Genomic DNA, 23817 nt, shown 5'->3' with positions numbered 1-23817 from the left:
AACATTATTAATATCTAAACCTCTCATTTTCCATGTTTCAATTATTTCAAAATAAAAGTACAATGGAGCGAAAGCATTGCACTTGATAATTACTTCTATAGATCACAAATGAAATGAATTCCCTTTATGGACAATATTAAGCAATATAAATGGTCTGATATATTTTATATTTGGCAGCAGATTATATAAACTAATTATTCTTTACTCAATTGATTCAATGCTTGTTTGTTTATGAACTTAACACACAACACACACAGGAGCTCCTCCGTGGCTAAGCGGTTAGCGTACGCGCCTTTGGCGTGGGAGGCCCGGGTTCGATTCCCGGCGGGAGCTCATGTGGTTCGGATTCCACGTTAATCAGTAGGTCCACGTCTCATATAGCTTCGCTGCTGAACGGGACGTTAAACTCAAAATCAACTCAACTCAACACAACACACACACACAAACAAGTTCTCATTCATTATTCATCTTATGTACAGAACATAATAGATGTTACTTATTATTTAATTACACAATAAAAATTAACTAGTTATTCTTTCTAGCATCAAAAAATAATCATGACATATGAAATAACCAGGCAATATGCATATGACCAGGCTTCTGAAACATACGAAAAGCTCACGCAAGCTTACCGTGAATATCCATTACCTCGAGCAACAGTGTTTCGGTAGTTCAAAGAAGTAATTCAAAGAAGGACGAGTTTCATGCGTTAAGGAAAGTAGACCTAGTGTATCGGCTTCTGCTGTGACATGCGGTCTCTCCTGTGTATATACGGCCTATGTTATGTTACCCTTCGATCCTCACGGACAATCACAACAGCAGTATTAATGTTTCTTTCTGTCACAGCAGAAGCCGAACACCAGGTCCACTTTGCTTAACGCATGAAACTCGTCCTTCTTTGACTTCTTTGAATCACCTAAACACTGTTGCTCGAGGTAATGCACTTTCACTGTAAGCTTGCATGAGCTTTTCGTATGTTTCAGAAGCTGTATGGTTCAAGCCAAAACAAAACTTTATTGCTCCATACTGTTCTTCTCGTTTAACCTCCATTCTATGCATATATACAGCACATTGTGAGGCGAAATGGAAGCAGCGTCTAAAACACAGCGGATTACTCCCAACCTACCGATACGACAATGCTGCCACCTAGTGAGAGTATACATAAAACACAACTCTTTCAGCTATCAAACGTGCCACCATTCGGCAACGAAGGAAACTTCGGTACAATAATCAGTCTCAGTCTTTGCTGATCAGCTCTCCTAGTTCACACCATACGTATATAGCAATATAAATTTTACTTCAACATATAACCTATAAATTTCAGGGCCTTTTTGTGTTTGCCTTAATAAATTAGATTAGTCCCATACTGAGCATTGCTGACTTTTATGAATAACTAATATAAAACTGGGGCAGGACATTTGCCATCGTTTACAAAATGGGGTGCTGACAATTGTGAGAACCCATATACTCGGATTCGTTGGTAATCATCTCACTGCAGAAAATACAACAAAAACAGAATTCAGCATAGTAGAAATGCATTTCTGGCATTCTATTCAAACACATTACAATAAATTACTTGGAAAATTAATGTGGCACAGTTGACAACACTCTTGCCTTACTGGATATGGGATAGCTGAGCATGGTCACTCGTTTGGTGAAGCAAAAGACTATTTGCTTTCCTCAGGATTTTCATAGGGAATTCAGTTGTTAGAAATACATGTCAAATCATATTTTATTTAGTTACTCATATCTAGTTTCGGATTTAGATCTGATGAGGCCCAAAGCTATTGAAGATAATGGGGTCCTTTATATGATTAGCTATCCTTTGTCGATGACAAACACTGATGTCAACCTGAAACACTGTAAAATGACATCTCCAGAAGCAAAAAATCCAATTTTTCAGTTTAATTTCCAAGGTTGTATTATTATTATTATTATTATTATTATTATTATTATTATTATTATTATTATTATTATTATTATTATTATTATTATTATTTATTATGAAAATGAAACTGTGTATGTCATGTGTTACTTTTTTCTATTTCTGAGGGAATTACCAATAAATATCTATCATGCACAATTATAAAATAGTTTTTGAATAACTATTTTCCTGAATCGAGAACAAGTATATTTTGTGATGTTGCCATGTTGTCAGAAATGCAGTCTACACTTCTGTACCATCAATTTATATTAAGCCGAATGATACAGAAAACTTTTGTTTTCCACACATTTCATGACGAACGTTTGGAAATTGATTGTTTCTCCTCTTATATTTTACTTTCTTTCATTTGCTCATTCTTTTCTTTTCTTTTTTCTTCTCATAGCCTATAAGAGTACAAATTTCGATTCTTGGTACTTGGTTTTAAGGAATCACATATTATTTAATCAATCCTCACTAGTATGGACTTTGCCGACAACAAAGAAAACACTTTAGGCTAAAAGTTGACAACATTGACACGTTACTGATGTCTCACAGTTATCTTTCCACTCGTAGAGAATTTTCTTGGTGTAAAATATGCACATAGTAAAAAATCTCATAAGTGATTCCAATTTCGACGAAAATTCCCTTTAACCCATTCCGAATCATTAATGTCAAAAAATCCCCCAAAATGGGACTTTCCCCACGGTTAGTATTACTAAAGACAAATTGCCTTCACTGCAGTGTGCAGCTGCATGCTACATGTTGCCAAGGAGACCGTAGACACGCCCTATATGCAAAAGTGAGCAAACGGATGATATTCTTGGAGCAGACTAACAGGAGGGACCCCCATTATTTACATTAGAGGGATCTACACAACACAAAATACTGCTGATGCATGTAAGTTTTAAATTTTGGGGGGCTCCCAAAAGAGTGGGACCCTAAGCTATAGCTTGTTTAGCTTATACGTAACTCCAGCACTGCTCACAGCCTATGATATTGAAATGATATAGTACTTAACTGTATATAATAAAGTTATCGAAGGTTTTTTTTTTTTTACATGAAAAATGCATTGCAATAAGGATCAAACTTCCGTATCATAATAATGACTTGTATGACAAAATTACGTTTCCTCTGCTTGTTCAACACATAGCACAATTGCGTCATAAGTTCATAACTACCAGTCTCCATGATCGTAAAGATATCTTTCTTGACACCATATTTTCTGATTTACAACAAGAATCTCAATCTAAGTACTGCTATACACCTCTCAGAGTTTTGCTTTCCATATACACCCGCACTCTTCCAGCAGATCACCTACTTCTGTCACCAACTCATCCGTCAACATCTTCCGCATCGTTTTCCATCATAGCACTTGTCTCTTTACAACACTAATCTGGGCTTACCCCATGTTTCTCATCAGTCCTGAGACGCCCCAGGACAGAAGATTAATCTGCATTTGTTAGTACTGTAGCGTTATGATCATCTAACTTATCATCATTTGTTCATTTTTGCATTTTCTATGTTATTCATTAGTTTCAGAGTTTTTTTCCGCACCATTTTGTTATGTGCACCTTTCATTACTAGTTTGTTATTACTGGTATATTATTAATGTTATTGTTGTTTAATATCTTTATTTTTTTGATTTTTTTTGTTAGTGTATAATAACAATTATTGTTTCACAGCTCCTTGACCAGCTATGAGTTTAGTAAAGAATAATTGATGCTCCCACACCTCTGGCCAAGAGAGAGGGCGAAACCCTCTAGTAGCTGTTTCTTTACACCCATTGATTCCAAGTTCTTCAGCAATCAACAAACGTTTTACTTAAATTGATGCCCATCACTTTCCAACTCAATAAGCAAAGTACTGTTACTACACACCACTCAAAGAAAGAAAAAGAAAAGAAAAAGAAAAAACACGCACATTATAGTCATACTATAATTAATATGTTGTACATTCGCATTAAAGTTTTGATAAGTAAAAATAAATTATATATAATAAACTAAAACTTTTAATTCATCATGAATTTTAACCTCCAGCGTACAGGGGCATATCTAGTTTTCATAATTTAAAAATTAAGGATTAAATTGTATCAATCTAATACACACATAAATCTGATTTACAAAAACTGTATATTCAACGTTAGATTTAAATGTCAAATAACACAATAATTATGAAATAAGTTCTTTTAAGTGGCATAGTATTGAAAGAAATTCCAATGAAAGATCGAGTTTTGAGATTAATGTAAGGTTAGGAAAGAGCTACTGTCAAAGAATAGTTTTAGTTTGGTATAGCATTAAAAAAAAATAACAGAATAAATTTTTGAGTTTCATATAAAAGACTTCATTATAAAACAAAATGAAGGTGAAGGAATATTTTTTAAAGTTTTAAATAAAATTATTATTATTGTTAATGGTAATAGTAATATAAAGGTAACCGAGATAATTCTTTTTTGTGTGTAGAGGTCTGTGTTCTATCGGCCCTCACACCTTGAGTTAAGTGCGAATGGAGATAAGGTGAAGGTCAGTTGTTGGTGTTGATATATCCAACATACTACCTAGTTGTGGCAGTTCAGTTACAACGTGAACTTGTGTAAGGACAGAGTGAACATGGGACCTGCACAGAGCATCATAAGGGCGTGTATGCTGTACGAGTTCAAACTGGGTTTAAACGCCGCTGCAGCGGGCGGAAGATTGTCCAGGCCTTTGGTGAGGGTGTCGTGAATACGCGGATAGTGCAGCGATGCTTTAACAATTTTAAGGACAGTGACGAAACACTTGAAGACGCACCATATGCCAGAAGACCAACACACATACAAAATGAAGATCTTCAGGCAACAATTGAAGCGACATGTGAGGAAATGGGACTACAATTCAGTGTGAGTGGAGAAACCATTTGGCAGCACCTCAATCAATTTGGGAAGCACTACAAGTTCTGTCAAGGGTTCCACATGATTTGACTCTGAGCCAAAAGACAACGAGAGCAGAAACCTGTGTTTCTTTGCTGTTTCATCTGAGGAAGGAGTCATTTCTGAACAGGATGGTGACATGCGATCAGAAGTGGGTCCTATAAGAAGCTCCACGGCGCCGTCATCATTGGTTAGCAAGTCCTGAACAGGTTCCAAAACAGCCGAAACCAGCACTGCAGCAGAAAAAGGTCCTCCTGTTTATTTGGTGGACTGCTCGCCGCATCGTGCATCGGGAATTGCTACCAGCTAGTCAGAACATCAGTGCAACTGTGTACTGTGAGCAGTTGAGCCGTGTTCAAGAAAAACTCAAAACTCTGGACCAGCACTTTTGAATCACAAAGGTTCTTCCTGTTACAGGACAACGCTAAGCCTCACGTGGCTAGGATGACCCGGGACACCATTCTATTCATTTGATGGGAAACACATTTCCATCCTCCATACATTCCCAGACATTGCACCGTCCGAATATCACCTGTTCTATTCCTTGGATAATCACCTTAGAGGAAGCCAGTTCAAATCCTTAGTACAGGTGCAAAATGCACTTGATATTTTTTCGCTTCACGGCCCACAAAGTTGTACCGCGATGGAATCCATGGCATTCCAGAACATTGGCAGAAGGTCGACGATGCTGATGAAGACTATTGTTTTATCTTTCCGATACGTCTTAGGTGGCATATCGCTGTTCGAAGCTGGTGGGTGAAAAAGCGACAGAACTATCTTGGTTACCTTTATAGTAGTAGTATTTTTAGGGTGGTTGGAGTTTTGATCTTTTTTCTGTACTAAGGTTAAATTAGACGTGAACCTACAATTTGAAATAGAATCGTAACATATTAATTCGATAAAATGTCAAAGCTGTCCCAGTCATAATCAAACTTTGAACCCATTATATCAAAGGTATGCCTGAGAGCCACCAGACTATCGGGGTAAGATATGGTTTAAAAATAGAAACAGTTAAAATGTAAAATATTTTGTTGTTTCGTGTGAAAAACCATTAAAAAGGATATTACTATCAAGAATATATTTTAAAGTTTAATATAAGCTTATAAAATAACGTTATCATGAAAGAGGGAGTTTTAAAGTTCTATTTGATGTTCTAAATTGAAGTATTAGTGAAAAGGATACGTTTGATATAATATTATAAAATAACGTTATCATGAAAGGAGGAGTTTTGAAGTTCCATATGATGTTCTAAAATGAAGTATTAGTGAAAAGGAGACGTTTGATATAATATTATAAAATCACGTTATCATGAAAGAAAGAGTCTTGAAGTTCCATGTGATGTTATAAAATGAAGTATTAGTGAAAAATAAAAGTTTCATGTAATACTAGAAAAAGGAAGAAGAAAAGTAGAGAGAATAGAATTAAGCCTCAATATATTATTAGAAAATAAATCTACCTTCTTGTGGAATTATTGACAACAGTAACAGTACTATGTACGTTATATATAAGACACCATGAAAGTTTTTTTTTCGTATTAGATAGATTATTCATTACCATAAAATTAATTGCCTATCAAACGAAACTGAATTGAGTAGAGAGAACAAAGCATTGTTAGTAGATCCGTCTAGATACGAGACAAAGAAAAGATTTTTTTTAAATAAAAGAATTTAGAACATCTGGAACTACTTCAACATTTTCAATTGTGCTGTGTTCTCTATTCTTCACTTTCAATTTTACAATTTCTCTTACTGACACTGATAGGAAAGCAAATACATCCCAAGGAATCTTAAAATGTTTCACTGCAGTCTTTGTTTATAATTTTTTTTCTCAGTAAAATATAAAATGCAATAAAACTATCTTCGGAATCAGAATAAGAAAATGCTCGTATATTTAAGTAAAACAGGGTTGGTTATACTTTCATAATGCTGAACACAAATAGTTTGTCATTGCTAATAGGCCAGGGCGCAAAATTTCTGGTCGCAAGGTCGCCATTGGCGACTAGAAATTTAGAGCTGGCGACAAGTGTTTAGTAGGAATGGTTTGTACCTAAACACACAGGGCTGCGCAGTTTCTGTTTTTAATTAAAATAACTAAGAATAAAACTGCATTTTAAGCATTTGCAACCAGTTTTATACAGTGAAGAAGTGGACCTTGTCTTAGCAGAGTGGGCAGAATATGAACTTTTGTTCTCTTCACTGAAAAAGATTTACAGTGAAAATTTCATTACGAGATTCCCAAATTTGCTTCCAATTGTCACGTTTTGTGCAGTTTCACCGGTGAGTACTGTTTCAGCATTCTCAACAGTGCGAAGACTACCTACAGAAATTCACTGAAGACTGAACACTGGATGATGTGCTGACAATTTCCGTTAATGATCTTTCACTTAGGAACTTTGATCCGAAAACTGCAATTTACAACTGGTAATTCAATGCAAAGAGTGATCGATCAATACACAAACGTGATGTCTTAAAGTAATATATTTTTAAATATGTATATGAATTGTCCACTTGAATCTAATTGTTTGGTTTTGAAATTTTATGTCGTGATGTAATCTCTTCCTTCGTCAAACCAAAGGCCTAGGGAGGAACTCTCTCTCATAATTCGTACGTGAGAGATATTGGCGACCATCATTTCTGGACTGGCGAGTGCACTTCACGTTGACATTTTGCGCCCTGTAATAGGCCATGTGCTGAATAATACGGTCTCGGAAAAATATCTTTATTTTGGTTTGATACCTACCTTAAATACATTTATACAACGTTTAGAAGATTATATCTTTTAGGGTTACAATTAGGATTAGGAATTAGATTTCTGGACTTTCGGCATTTATGGTCTTGTTATCCCGTCACACATATGAGGTTCCTCGGTGATCACACTACCCGAGAACAAGAGTAGTAGGAGATAGCGCTAAGCGGTTTCTTGAAATTAATTAAGCGTCATCAATCTATTGAAGCCAGAAGTGGTAGAAGACTTCAACGTTTAAGACTTCAACATTAATCATCACAGGAGAAAACATAGAAAATAGGTAACAAAAATCGCATTTTTGGAATCCATTCACTGTCCTAAAAAATATGTTCCATCTTACCCCTTATCTATCTATTTATCTATCTATATGGTAATTTTGGGTAATATGAACAGTAACAGAAAAATGTTAAATACACATTAAAATATAATTTGACAACAAATATTATAGCAATGTAGACTGATACGTTGTCTTTAACCTCATAGAATTTGCTTTCAAAAATATTTGAATGGTTGTCGAGAAAATTAAAAAAAAAAAAACTAACTTTACTGCAATTGCACATATTAAATCAAATGTATGTGCAATATTAGTAGTCATTACGGACAAAATTAGCAGGTATCTCTCACTGGTAGTTAAGTTATCCGCGTGAAACTAAGAGCAAAACATAATAATGGATGAAATGATACTAAATAGTGCACAAATTTAAGCAGTACAATAACACTAAACAGCATGAAAGCATTAAAAAAAACGCACACTGCGCATTGTAATGTCCTCAGCTACTTGAAAACTAAATGTTAGACCCGAAACTAAATGTGATAAATTTAAATGAATGTATGATATGATAAAAAAGAAAATAAAATATAGTTTCTGGTCATATATTTCAGTTCATTTTCAATGTAAGTGCCATTTGCTATTGCATTAGGGTTAGAAATGCCGAGCGCGGAACCCGTTGACTTCTTTTGTCATATTTTCACCACACTTATGGCAAAATGTGGCAAAACTTAAGTCTAGTTAAAGGTTGACCATTGTGATCACGAATCTAAATACTTGGCACAAATTTGTAATGTGTATTCCTTCAGTGGTCTTAAGAGAGATTTCTCAGTTGTTGCAGCCAATTATTTGGAGTCAGACAGGTGTACTGTGAAGCGAAATATATATATATTTTTTTCATATTTTTCAAAACATTTCTTTTTCAAGATGAAAAAGGTATGTATAATATGAAAATGCTTCATTGCTTATCTGATAATTGTTCAGTGCTTCTTTATTATAACTGCCTATTTTGTACAAAATGAATATGCCCATATTATACATAATGACAATGTTTAGTAATTTACAACACTGCAGTTAGAATGTAAACAGGCTGCTTTATATGTTGCTGTATAGTGATAATGTAATCTCTGTACATTATTATAAATGAGCTGACTTTTGTATACAAAGATTATCGTGCATGAATACCGTTACTGAAACTTACAAACAACAAAATGGGCAAATCAAATAATTACAATTATTTACTATTGTACTTCAAAATAACACAAAATATCAGCACAACCATATATATACAGGGTGTTAATGAACTATACTGACAAACTGTAAGACGTGATTCCTTACATCAAAATGATAGAAAAAGTTCATATGGATCTCTGACGAAAAGTGCATAGTTTCAGAACTAGGGCTGTCCAAAATGGTGAAAACGCCAAATTTCAAAAGTTCCAGTTACGAATTCCAGAAACCGCAGATGATGGTCCTTATCAGCGTAAAGGAAGTCACGCATACGCAATACAAAAATGCGTATTTCGGTAATTTTCAAAGGGTGTACAGTGTATTCCATACGGGATGAAATTCCCATATATGCTATCAAACGAATTTTAAGATATGCTCTGACTTTATAATTGGTCGAAACTAGGCAAACGATAAGCCTTGATAGCAGTGAACATGGGATCCTTTGGCGCGATGTCGGAAGTGTTGAGGATCGTCAGCAGCACTGTTTTTCGTTCGCAGGAATACGAATGCTGCAATGTTTTCTTTCATGCTTATAAGCGAAGAAAATGTCAAATATACCGTGACGAAATACACACAGTATTCCGTACACACACACACACACAAGAAAACAAACTTGGAGCTGCAGGTTCCTAACACTTCTGACGTCCCTTCAAAGCACTGGGTGTTCATTGTTGTCAAGGCTTACCTCCTGCCTACTTTGACCCTCCTTGAAATTAGGATATATCTGAAAACTCTATTGAGGGCATATCTGAGAATTACACCATGTAGGGAATACCCTGTATACCTATTGAAAATTTGGCGAAATATGCAATTTTGGATTGTGTATGCATGGTTTTACGCTAATAAGGATTACCATCCGCAGTTTGTGGAATTTGAAATAGGGCCTGTTGAAATTTAGGTTTTTCGCGATTTTGGACAGCCCTAGCTCTGAAACTATGTACTTTTAGCCATATGTTGATATGAAGGTTTTCTCTTATTTTGATGTGAGGAGTCACCTCTTACAGTTTGTCGGTATAGTTCATTAACACCCTATATATACAGCGTGGGTTCTAAGTACCTTATCGCCCCTTGTAAAATCCGTGTTCGTGGAAAATAGTGAACAACAACCACGTAGTAACATAGTAGGCCAAGGGGGAAGTCGGATAGTGATGGTGACGAAGATCGCGGCCATCTTGAATTCACGTCAAGATTATTAAATGAGAACATGGTCCTACGGCACATTATTTTAGGCTACAATTTGAAGACAAACACAATGTTGAAATCGGTTTGTTGATTTCATAATGTGTTCAAAAGTTACAGGCATTTCAAATTGCTAATTTTACCGTACTGTTTCTGTTGTTACAGGTGAATAATTATGCCGCTAACGATAGCACAGAGGAAAGAGTTGATCAGGGCATGACGAGGAAGGAGTGCAAGGGCTGTTGCAGCTGAATTCAATGCCAGGCACCCAGATCGACATCTTGTGTCCCATGTTAGTGTCGCCCAACTCTTCCAGAAGTTCATGAATACTGGTTCTACAGCAGATAAACATAGGTATGGAAGACCCACGACCGAAACGGATGAAGCCACATCAATAGCAGTGCTGGTATCGTTTGCTACATCATCACACCGCAGTACCCGTCGTCTGTCCATAGAATGTGGTGTCAGCCGTACATCCATCAGACGTATCTTACAGAAAAGCAAGTGGCATCCGTACAAATTGCAACTTCAACATCACCTATCTGAAGATGACCCTCATCGTCGTGTGGAATTTTGCGACTGGACCCTTGCACAGTTACAAAAATGGATCCCACATTCCACACACAAGTTTTATTTTCATATAAGGCCAATTTTTATGTCACTGGGGAAGTGAATAAGCAAAACTGTCGCTATTGGTCCCCGACAAATCCTCAGTGGGTTGATCCTTGCAAAATGGTAGGTACAGGCAAATTAATGGTGTGGTGTGGTCTATGGGGCACCAAATTAATTGGTCCATTCATCATTCCTGGTACCCTCACTGCTGAACGTTATTTGGATATATTGCGAGATCTCATCCTCTCTTCCATATTGTCCGAGGACGGCACATTTCCACTCTTTTTCCAGCAGGATGGTGTCCCTCCGCATTACGGATTACAAGTCCGTACCTATCTAGATGAACAATTTCCTGGACGTTGGATTGAACGCCGTAGTCCCATTGAATGGCCACCACGATCACCAGATCCGGCGCCCTTGGATTTTTATCTGTGGGGTCATTTGAAGGCAAAAATATACGCCGAAAAGATCAGGGATCTTGAACACCTGGAAGAACGCATATTTGCAGCCTGTGCCGATATTTCACCAGAAATCTTTTGAGTGTCATGGATAATTGGGTTGAACGACTTACCTTGTGCATAACTCGGGGTGGGGGTCACGTAGAGCACGTGCTCCGCCATGCGTGACAGGTAAAATCAGCAAATTGAAATGCCTGTAACTTTTGAACAAATTAAGGTACCAATAAATCGATGTCAAAATTGTTTGCCTTTAAAGTCTTGCCTAAAGTGATGTGCCGCATGACCATGTTCCCATTTAATAATCTTGACGTGAATTCAAGATGGCGGCTTTCAAGATGGCAGCCATCTTGGTCACGATCACAATCCAACTTTCCCCTCGGCCTACTAGGTTACTACATTGTTGTTGTTCACTATTTTCCACAAACATTGTTTTTACAAGGAATGGTAAGGGACTTATGGCGCATCCTATATATATATTGTTGAGGCATGTCATTGATTTTATTCAAAAAGATATTATTTTGGTAAAGGAAAGTATATTTAATAAAATTGAATGTTAAGAAATTAAGTGTTATCACGTAATGTAAACACGTGTGTGTGTTTATGTGTTGACATCAATGTTGTGTGTATGTAATGAATGTTCTACGGCTAGACGCTTGGTTGTCAATTTGTAAGATATTGTAATTTGTATTTGTAATGTTTTGAATTGTCATCAGATTGTCACATTGTAACATTGACACACTTTGACTGTGATATAATCGTTGAGTTCGCAGAAATTTGTAAGTCTGAGAATTTGATCACGATGTAATTCGGGTGAAACCAACGTTTTACCAATAGCTGAGATATACAGAAAGTCGACGAGAATGAATTCCAAGATGTCTGGAATCTTCGTATAAAACCTTATAGTTTTTAGAGATTGAGAGGAGTCTCAAGGATCAGTCTCTGAGGAGTAATCTTCGAGCATTTGTCTCAGAGTTCAGTCTAAGAGATCATCGTACGTCGAGTAGTAACATAGTTGCTCATGTCACAGTAGTCACTTCTCTGTGATCCGAAGTCCAGTATTAGATCAGGAGATCTAATAGTTCAGCAGACCATTATAGTAGATAATGGTACACAATAGTCAACCATTCTAGACTATTGGCAGCAATACAGAGATCGTCCAGAACTTCGATAGCAGTTCCAGTTATCAGTTGTATAAAGGTACGTGTATCTCAGCTATGTTTGAGTTCATCGTGGTTACCTTCCTAGCTGCTTAAAGATATGTGATCTTGCGATTATATTCAGTCGACGATCAATCACAACAATACACAAGCTTAATGAAAATACAAAGTTTTAGTTCAAAGTCAATTAATGTGGTTTCTTTCCGTCATCCTGTACCTACTCATTCTAGATGGTGAGTAGCAGCGATCTTCGACCGTCATTTTACATTTCATCCCCATGCTATATAGGCACGACGGTGGAAGGTTGTTAATATATATATATATATATATATATATATATATATATATATATATATATATATATATATATATATATATATATATATATATATATATATATGTACTAAAAATGGAAATGAAAAAATCCACTACCACTTCCGGTTTTCAATATTAATTTCTATAGAGCAAAAAACAGCAAGAGAAAGCAAGAAGTGGCCTTTTGATGTAAATTCTGAATCCTAAGAATCAATTTAATCTCGATCATCATCCTCTATTCAAACTGGAAGTAATGAAAATCTACGATTTCCAGTTTCAAAACTGATCGCCATATTGAAAAAAAAATACGGCTATAAATACTGAAGAGAAGCTGTTTGATATCGATTCAGTCCCGCAGAAACTTTCACCATCTCCTTCTTGAAACCGAAAGGAGTAGATTCTACTACCACTTCCGTTGCCAGTGTATGATTCTTTATAGCAAAAACGGTAACAGAAGACCTACAAATATGTATAAATATAACTTCACAGTCTCATGGATTGATCTAATGTCATTTGTTGTTCTTGTACAGTACTGAAAGCGAAATTACTAAAGACTAGTAAAACTTCTGGTTTCAATATTGATTTTTACACAGTAGTATTGAGATAAACTGTTCTAATAATGATTCAGTGTTCGAAGAAAAGGTTCTTTTTCAGATCTCATATCTCTATTGCAAACAGCAAGCTATAGTTATGCGTCTCCTGGTTTCAGTATTGAATTAGTGTATACAGAGCCGTAGCTAGAGATTTCGGCGCCCGGGGCGAAGTAGAATTCGGCGCCCCCTACACTCATCTTACCAATCATTATTCATATATATACAGGGCCTGATTTAGGGGGGTTCAAAGGTACACGTGCAACCCCCTTCGTTGTAAATGTACAGTATCTAAAATGTGAAGCTACCAGGGAAAATAGCAACACTTTCCGAAACTTTCTTCTATTGTGTTTCTGTTTGGACAGAGCTTTGAAGAAAAAAAGAGTTTAAGTCGATTTTCTAAAGGTTGAAGGGAAAGTATTCACCAAGCAAAACAATATAACATTTCTCAAATAGGGAAGAAAACAGAAACCACGAGGAGAGAACATTTTTTCCTGCATAAGACTTGCGATCCTCTTTAAAATACTCCCCCCTCCCCCGTTCTATGGATCAGTTCTCAGGGGTAAAGAATATTGTCGCCTGTCACTTTGAAGGGTTTCAGTGTGATTGGTTATTTTGGTAGATATTGGCATAGGCGCCGACTTTGGGGGGCAGAACACTTTTGGCCCCTTCAATATTTAAAGGTAGGGTCCTCGCCCCCCCCCCCCAATATAATAAAGTCGAGGAAAAATTAACAAAGAGGAGCAAGAATTTCTGTCGTAAACTTTGTCGTACCTTTAATTCAATATTAAGAACAGTCCTCTTATTCGATAGAAAACATCATTTTCAAAACTGTGTTTAATAGAGCACTGAAGCTTCAACCAACACTCTGGCAGCACTGATATGAAAAGTGAAGATCAATGTGGTGTGTAAACTTCCAGTGAAGTTCCCAAATTTTGAACTTGAATTTGTTTTAATGCCTTGAGACAAATTTGACTTAGGTCGTGAATTTTCCAGCGGAGCGGATGCAGCGGAAAGAGGTCCGTGGGGGGAGGGGAGAAGGGGACTTCATCAAGCAGTTGATATAAAACGACTGAATATAATGATATATTTATTCATTGTTTGGCCCTCCCAATATTTTCTTCAAGTCGGCGCCTATGGATGTTGGTGCACTCCCCCTCAGACGATCCTGGAAGGGCCCTGTATATATATAAGAAAAGAAGCCTTTGTTGTTATTAATCTTCTTAGAAGACTATTGCAACAACTAAAAACGATCATTATGTATCCTTTTTCAAATAAGAGCTGTTTTCAAGAGTGTTATTTTGGACTTTTTGGTAAACTTGACAAAACTACCTTTAGTTGTATACAGATTCACTAGGAGAACAGTTATGGAATGTTATGACTATTTACAGCGTTTCATACTATCGATAAGAAATGAAATTTCAATATATTAAAAACTATGTGTTTTTAAATTGTTCGAAATGGGTGACAGTATTAATTTCCAGTAATAATGTAAAATTTTAATTTTATTCTGTATGTGACCACATCAATAGTATTTTAATTTCGATCTTTTTACGGTAAGAAATATTTTGTGAAAGTTAATGAAAATTCAGAAGGAGCCTTCTTTGTAAATTTTTAAATATTGATCGATGGAGGTGAAGAATATGTTCAATGTTTGTACTTAAAATCTAAAATGTACTTTGGCTGCTGAAATGTCTGAAATTATAGTAATTACTTAATTTCTTAATGAGCGAAAGTTCTGAATTTAAGGTATTTCTTATTAATTAACATATTAAAATACACTAATACGTACATGCATAAAGAGTGTGTGTACTTATCTTTTATATGTATGTAGATAGATAAAAACATCACACAACTAGACACTTATGCACAAAATAATATGCTGGCGATACAAAAAAAAAATGATGAAAAATGACCTCAATAAATACCTCCAAATTGGAAGCATTTGATATGTCAATGGAATTTTAAAATAAATCATTGGTAGTGATAAGAGTCTGAAAAAGTCGAATTTCGTTTGGCTAAGTTCTGACCCCTTAAGCCCCTATTCTACAACTCCTTGAAATTCGAAAATGTTATTGTTCCTCTCGTTTACCTTTATTTTTAATTTTCCCGCGCAAACAGCAGCTTGAATGTGTCTCTTCACTCTTCTCACTTTCATACCTTCATTCTCACAAGGGAACCTTCCGAAAATGATAGTTGCAGTGAAAGATGTGACTTATGCCAATTGAAAGAGCTATAACAGAGATGATTATTCCCAAAAAATTAGCTGTCCATAGCAATAGGTTCAAGAAATATAAGAGGTGGAAGCTCGGGAAACAGTAAGGTTGGACAAGGGGGAAAGTGCAAATTCCGCAAAAAAAGGGGGCACGGCAAAATACAATGCTGACAAGTGATGTACAGAAATAGACTTGCCACAATAATGAATAAATGAAGGCCACCAGTGGGGTTACCAGTGTTGCCAACTGCAATGAAAAGTACATGTTTTGCAAAGAACACTATGTGAAGTGAGTGCGATATTCAGTGTTAACCTATCATGTAGAACATAAGATATGACGTGTATAATCAGTGGTACAATCTAACAAAAGAAAATAGAAGACACAAAAGTACGAAAAATACGGAAAACACGAAGTTGGCCATAATGCGCCACATTTGATCACGAGCTGTGCATATTAGAATGAACAAAACAAGAAAGCACTAACTATGCAGGAAACTGACGTACCTAGAGTCGAACAGAAAATCGAGTTCCAAAGTTGGCAACACTGGCCATGAAAATCCAGACAAGTCTAATATAGTTAGGGCACTCGCTTCACAAAAAGAAAATTCCAGAACAGGCGTTAGCCTTCGCATCGCTTGGGCATGCTTGTCAACATTGTACGTGCAATTGTTCGATGCGACAATGGTCCAAACAGCAGATACATCCGCAATGAGCCACCTTGACCAGTCAATTGCAGGAAAGCAAGTCACTTACGAGTGTTTGCAGCGCACTCTTTTCTTTTAGTGTGATAGCATTTGCCTGTTATTTTCTACACCTTCTCCCTCCCACTGATCTTATCGTTCTTACTAGTTTATCATCCTCCTTTCAACACAAGTGGAGTGACGTAGGAAACATCTTGTGCTGCTGTCTGCAGTACTATCACCGCTTATATTATATATACAGAGTGTCCCACCTAACTCTGCAACTGAAATAGTTTCAAAGCGAAAAAAATGTGACACATCCAGTTATGCAGGAATTTACCCATGGCAGCGGGCGACAAACTTCTGTGAGACGCAAGTGCCCCAAGTCCTCCATGATAGGGTCCCAGGGGCAACTTCAAAATTTCAAATGGCACCATAAGTCGAATTATATTTCTTTCGATAAATCTTGGAATATGCAACAATGCATATTACAAATATTTACTATATGGGATTTCAAAATGGCCGCAAAAAATATCTACTCGGTGACAAGAACAACGTGCATTTTGGGCGGCTATTTTGAAACCCGTGCTTCATATAGCAAATGTTTCTTATAGGCGGTGTTGCATCTATACAAAGAAATATCATCCGCTCCCTGTTCTCGTTTGAAATGTTGCGGTTGACCCCTCGAGCCTTATGATGGGGGCCCTGGGGGGACTTGCTTCTTACAAAGTTTTCTTGGCCCTCGACATGAGTACATTCCTTTGCAATTTGATTTGCAACATCTCTTTTCGCTTCGCAGCAATTTGAGATCACAATGTTCGATGCCATAGGAAGACACAACATATATTTGTGCGGGCATTTTGAAAGCCATGCTTCATATAGCAAATGTTTCCTATAGGTGTTGTTGCACATTCCCTGATCTATCGAAAGAGGTACCACTCAGTTCCTGTTGCCATTTGAAAGTTTGAAGTTGGCTCCTGAGGCCCTATGATGGGGATCCTGAGGGCACTTACCTCTCACAGACTTTTATCACCCCCTGACACTGGTACATTCTTGCACAACTGAATCCGTCACATTTTTGTTCTTTTCGCAAATCTTTCAGGTCACAAAGTTTGGTGGGACACCCTGCATATTCCCACATACGACCCAACCATGACATAATGTTCAGTACTTCTATTATCGGTTGTTGGCTCAACCCAACCATTTCATGTTCCCCGACTTGACACTGCCTCAATCACTCCAGCATTGATGCATTCCGAATAATGCCTGTTGCCGGAGTTTTCTTTTTGTGAAGCGAGTGCCCTAACTATATTAGACTTGTCTGGATTTTCATGGCAGTGTTACCAACTTTGGAACTCGTTTTTCTTTTCGACTCTAGGTACGTCGGTTTCCTGCATAGTTAGTGCTTTCTTGTTTTGTTCATTCTAATATTCTCAGCTCGTGATCAAATGTGGCGCATTATGGCCAACTCCGTGTTTTCCGTATTTTTCATACTTCTGTTTTTTTCTATTTTCTTTTGTTAGATTGTACCACTGATTATACACGTCATATCTTATGTTCTACATGATAGGTTGACACTGAGTATTGCACTCACTTCACATAGTGCTCTTTGCAAAAGATGTACTTTTCATTGCAGTTGGCAACACTGGTAACCCCACTGGTGGCCTTCATTTCTTCCCTATTGTGGCAAGTCTCTTTCTATACATCACTTATCAGCGTTGTATTTTACTGTGCTCCCCCCTTTTTTGCGGAATTCGCACTTCTTCCCCCTTGTCCAACCTTACTGTTTCCCGAACTTCCACCCCTTATATTTCTTGAACCTATTGCTATGGGCAGCTAATTTTTTGGGAATAATCATCTCTGTTATAGCTCTTTCAATTGGCATAAGTCACATCTTTCACTGCAACTATCATTTTCGGAAGGTTCCCTTGTCAGCGTCGCACAGTGGGGCCAAACCAGACAATTCTTAGCAAAAACTCGAAAAATGAAGTAAAAGATTGACTCGATATAATTTGTTATAATGAAACCTTAATAGTGTACACATAAGATAGTGTGCAGGAAAAGAAGTGATAGCAGTTCACAATGAACTCATGGGACGTGTAAATTTGGTTATCCGCTGAAGCCGGAGAGGCGCTGCTTAGTGACAGAAGATAGGAAATTGACTTTGAATGCGACTGTTCCTCCATTGCATGTAGATATTCAGTGGCTGGTGAAAATGGTGACACGGCCGATATGTATGTATCGTTTTGTATATTTAGAATGTTGATGTGATGTGTAGTCAATAATCATATTTCAAATGATGTTGATGCTAATATCATTATCACATCACTATGATAATCCCCTACTTAATATCATATTTGGAAAATACTGTGGTACTGAAAGCATATAAACAATCTATGGACCATAAGATAGATCAATATTAAAAATGATGTTTATCAATTCAGTATTGTGTTTTTTGTGATGCGTGTACAGAAGTGACATTGGAATCAACTGTAATGAGCCTCCGCTCGCTCGAACTCAGAGTGTTCCAATCAAGCCCTGAAATGAGCTCACGTAATGCACGATGCAATATATGAAACAAGTTACTGATGCGTGTAAATCATAATATGTTTAATACATCTGATAATATATTCATGTCGAGAACTTGTGATGAAATAATTTTTATATTGAAGCGTCCTTGCATCTTCATTGTCATAACGAATCCTCCACAACTTTGAAATAATTTGAGAAGCAAGAACTTCTCTTCAATTTTATTACTCTTCACTTGTAAAATGAATAAGTACACTTTTTCCCTTCATGCGTAAGAATGCAAACCAATCGTAAATTGACAAACCAAAGCATATTGCCCACGCGTTTGTTTATGCAAATCATATAATCTGTTACATAATTTAAGAGCGAATATAAGGAATATTTCCTTTTATGATGTAAAACTATGTTCTTGATTAAATAATGTCGAAATAACATTATTGTAGCCACTGCACACACCGAACTAATTGGTTTTCTTTCAATTTTCTGCTTCATATTACGAATTCTTATTTTTGCCAAGAATTCAGTGCTTTGGCCCCACTGTGCTTCGTGATTAATCCGATTGGGTAGAAAAACGTTTTGAACTGAGCAAACTCATCACTGTCAAAACGCCGAATATGACTTTGCTCGTTTCTGGTTTTGAAAATGCTCCTGCGTACGCTATAAGTCATTACTCGGCACCTTGTATACCACATGTCATTAAGAAATAATCTATAATAACTCTTCAAGTAATAAGTAAAAACTTGTGTCTTATTTAATCTCTTGGATTGCGAGCGAAGCGAGCAAGAAAATTTTAAAGAAATCTACGTATTTCATTGATAACCGATAGCAATATTAATCTAATAGGGCGCCAATACTTTCTGACGCGACTCATCTTTTACTCATGTCCAACACCACTTTTTCTTTTTCCTTGCTCGTTCGGCGCCCCCTTGCTATCAGCGCCCGGGGCGGGCGCCCCGCTGGCCCCCCCTTAGCTACGGCTCTGAGTGTATATATACAGGATGTTTCAAACCAACGATGACAACGTTTGGGAGGTGATTCCTGACATCAAGATAAGACAAAAACTATACACCAATCTGGCTGCACAAATGCTTCTTTTCGGAGTTATAGGCTGCCAAAAACATGAAAAAATGAACTTTAATGGTCCATAGCTCCGATACTATGAAACCCACTGTAGTCGGGTCAAGACTTCACTTAGGAACTAGTATTTGCCCTATTCAAATATCCAAGTTTAAGAATCCTCCGGTACTTACGCAACAATTTTGATAGAGGTAGTTCGTGAGTACTTCAAGTTATATGTATGTACCGAAACTGCCTCTATAAAAATTGTTGCGTGAGTACCTTAGGATTCTGAAATATGTATTTTTGGATAGCACAAATATTAGTTCCTTAGTGAAGTCTTGACCCGAATACAGTAGGTCTCATAGTTTTGGAGGTATAGGGCATTAAACTTTATTTTTCATGTTTTCGGCAGCTTATAACTCCGAAAGGAAGCAATTGTGCTTCCAGGTTGGTCTATACTTTACGTCTTATGTTGGTGTCAGGAATCACAGCTCAAACGTTGTCGGTGTTCTTTTGAAGCACCCTATATATATATATATATATATATATATATATATATATATATATATATATATATATATATATATATATATATATATATATCGGTATTAATTTGGGCAAAACTTTATTACTGTAATTGTCCAGTAAATTTAAAATATTTTGTAATTATTAAAAGGTGAGATGGCTCTTGAGAAGGCACATTTGCCTTCCGTAATACCAATATAGAATTACATATATTGCTATACACCTTTATTTTCGTATAATTACAAGCTTTCACTTTTAAACAAACGTATGTATCCACCCTTACTAATCTGTTATTATTGTATTATGTTAGGCAATATTCACATTTCCCACGTAACTAACAGTACAAATTATCCTATGAGTATTTGCTTCATAATGTGATAATTAGTTACCTTAGAATTACATATCCGTTTATATTATCTGATGTTTCTTACATACAACTAATAAAGCTGTAAACAAGTTAAGTGGGCTGGTGAAACCTTTGCTTTCATCCATCAGACAAAGGAGATCGAAATTTACGGCTTTCTATACGAAGGATGTCCGAAGATTACAAATAATTAATAGACCTATGTAAATCCTAACGGTCCAGGATCCTTTTCTTTTAATTGTAAAACAAATAAAAGAAAGTCTGTAAGTTCGAGGCGGCATAATACATTGGTATGTTGTATTCTTTTAAACTTTTTCTGGGCAATATGTGATATTTTTTTAAATATGTACTAGTCAGCTATTTCTATGGTAGAAGAAGAAGACACAAAAATAATTATATTTCAAAAATCAATGTTTTCGGGTATGCATTTGTTTGTTTTTGTAACCATGACGATATGTTGGATGTGGACATAGAAACAGAGTTACTGTAAGCTATAATATATAAATAACATCAGAGAGATCACGACGAACATAAAAGGTATAATAAACGACATTTTGGTACCATATTAATTTCGTTTATTTGTATGGCTCAAAATATATTCAAGGATCAGGTCTATAGAACAATTAAGAGTAAATAGTTCTTAATATTCGTTCTATGGTTCCTGCAGAAACCTTACTGTAGAACACATGGAACCTACACGACAATTAACAAGCCAACGGACTGGGCATGTTATGAAATAATACTTGTCAAAAATTTGAATGATTTTACCAGAAGAACAAATTTCGTTCCTTACAAAAGTCATTCAAATTAGTAATTACAGGTAAATACAGGCCAATCTCTACAAACCAAGAGTTCCGCCACAACATATGTATATCATTCATCACATTAACTCATCTATGGTTCCTGCAGAAACCTTACTGTAGAACACATGGAACCTACACGACAATTAACAAGCCAACGGACTGGGCATGTTATGAAATAATACTTGTCAAAAATTTGAATGATTTTACCAGAAGAACAAATTTCGTTCCTTACAAAAGTCATTCAAATTAGTAATTACAGGTAATTACAGGCCAATCTCTACAAACCAAGAGTTCCGCCACAACATATGTATATCATTCATCACATTAACTCAAAATCCTTATGATAACTTTCGATATAGTCACGATCCAGAACTCATTTTTAAACGAATCCAACTTCTTTACCCACTCAACAAACATACTGCACAGGGTTTTTTACAAATTACTCCAACTACCTCAGATTGGTTTGTTGTTAACAAGATTAGATTTGGGATTGTCTCATACCGAAAATAATATTTGTTTCTACTGGGAGAGATATCTTTGGTCTCATAACTCATCAACCCCCAAAAAAGGTCTGTCACCTCTCGACTACTTTATTAGTATTAAATGTGTTGCGAAATATCATGTCCAAGATAGTGTCTGTCTATAGGGCTCATGACAAAAAAAAAAAAAAAAAAAAAAAAAAAAATCGGCGATTGTTAAGATAAGCTTCAGTGACCTTGATAGTTTAGCATTGAAGAAGTTTGCCGAAAAGGACCGTGCACTAAATGTGCTAAAAGTGAGTGAGGAAATTAATCAGCACTTTGAACATGCTTTTTATGATAATCAATTAAGCATAACTTGGATACGCAAACTGGTTGCCGTTTTCGAACCGCTTATCGCCGCCAACATCACTTGAGCACGAAGGCATTAATGCATGGAACGATAAACGGAAATATGGCAAAGGAAAAATGGAAATCTGAAAAATTGCGAAGCAAAAAATGGCAAAAGAAAAGGAGACTTGTTATCAAAATAGACGCTGAACATAGACCTTGAGCACTAGTAGCCTCAGAAGAAAGAATGTCTCCTGTATTTCTATCCACACACCTCCGACGGATGAAACAATTCATATGAAACTGTTTCACTTAACCATATCCTTCATAAAATAACTATCTCCACCATTATTGGATTTGAGGATTTCCATTATTATTCACTTCAACCACCTGAATTTGATTTAAACTATTCTTTGAACAAAACAAAAAAAAGAAAGAAAAAAAGAAAGAAAGAAAGAAAGAAAAACGCACACAACAAAATTATTAACATGTAACAGTTTCCAACTATCCACTTGAGTTTATCAGACACTATGATTACTCAGAAAGTTACAGATTTAACGTATGCTATACCGACAATAATACCGGTACCAACTGGCCCATGAATAACAAAAGGGCTGAATTTGGTAAAATTGTACTAAGTGGGGCAACACTGCTATGATTACCCAGAAACTTTTGCTATACTGAAAATAATCCGTTTCTTTGTTGTTTGCTTCTATCCAATCACTTTACAGCACGCAACCCCCCCCCCAAAAATCAGTAATTCATCTTCCCACCCATGTTGACGTAATAAACATTCATTTATTATATATAACTGGTCCTAATTCAATGTACGAAATTACCATGTAAAATTAACTTATTTACATACAATACTAAATAAATGATTTACAAGTATTGTACGAATAATTAAAATAGTATGATTTACAAGTATTGTACGATTAATTAAAATAGTTGAGTAAATCTTGTTATTCGAAGTGCTGGATTAGAAATAAAGTGTACAAACTTCAGCATAAACATCCAAAAGCTCAGCCATTAATCAAATCTACGCAGTTCTGTGCACAGCATTCTCCTTTTGTCTTGGAATTACTCTGCAATATTTGCGGAAGTTAAGGTAAGTTGGTGAATGAAGTTATTGAAATATTTCATTTTTCTCCGTTTGTCAGTTATTTCGTTGTCATTTGCTCCGTTTACCATTTGTTCTACTTTACCATTATTTCCTAGAATCGCCGAGAAAATCCGAAATCGGACACCAAAACGAGTTCTATGGTCCGATGAGTCATCTATCATTTTATTCCGAAGAACAGGCTGTGTTTGTGGTTCGCGTACCCCCAAACAGACTTAAAGTCCGGCAGCCTTCTATTTATCGTAAACACAACGGTGACTGGTGAAGTGTGAAATTTTATGTAGATCTCATGCTTATACTCACTTAATGCATTGCTGCCAGCGATCATTT

The sequence above is a fragment of the Thermobia domestica genome, chromosome 10 (genome assembly GCF_964235325.1).
Source record: "Thermobia domestica chromosome 10, izTheDome1.hap1.1, whole genome shotgun sequence".
In the NCBI taxonomy this organism is placed as follows: Eukaryota; Metazoa; Arthropoda; class Insecta; order Zygentoma; family Lepismatidae; genus Thermobia; species Thermobia domestica.
This window is presented reverse-complemented; position numbering follows the sequence as displayed.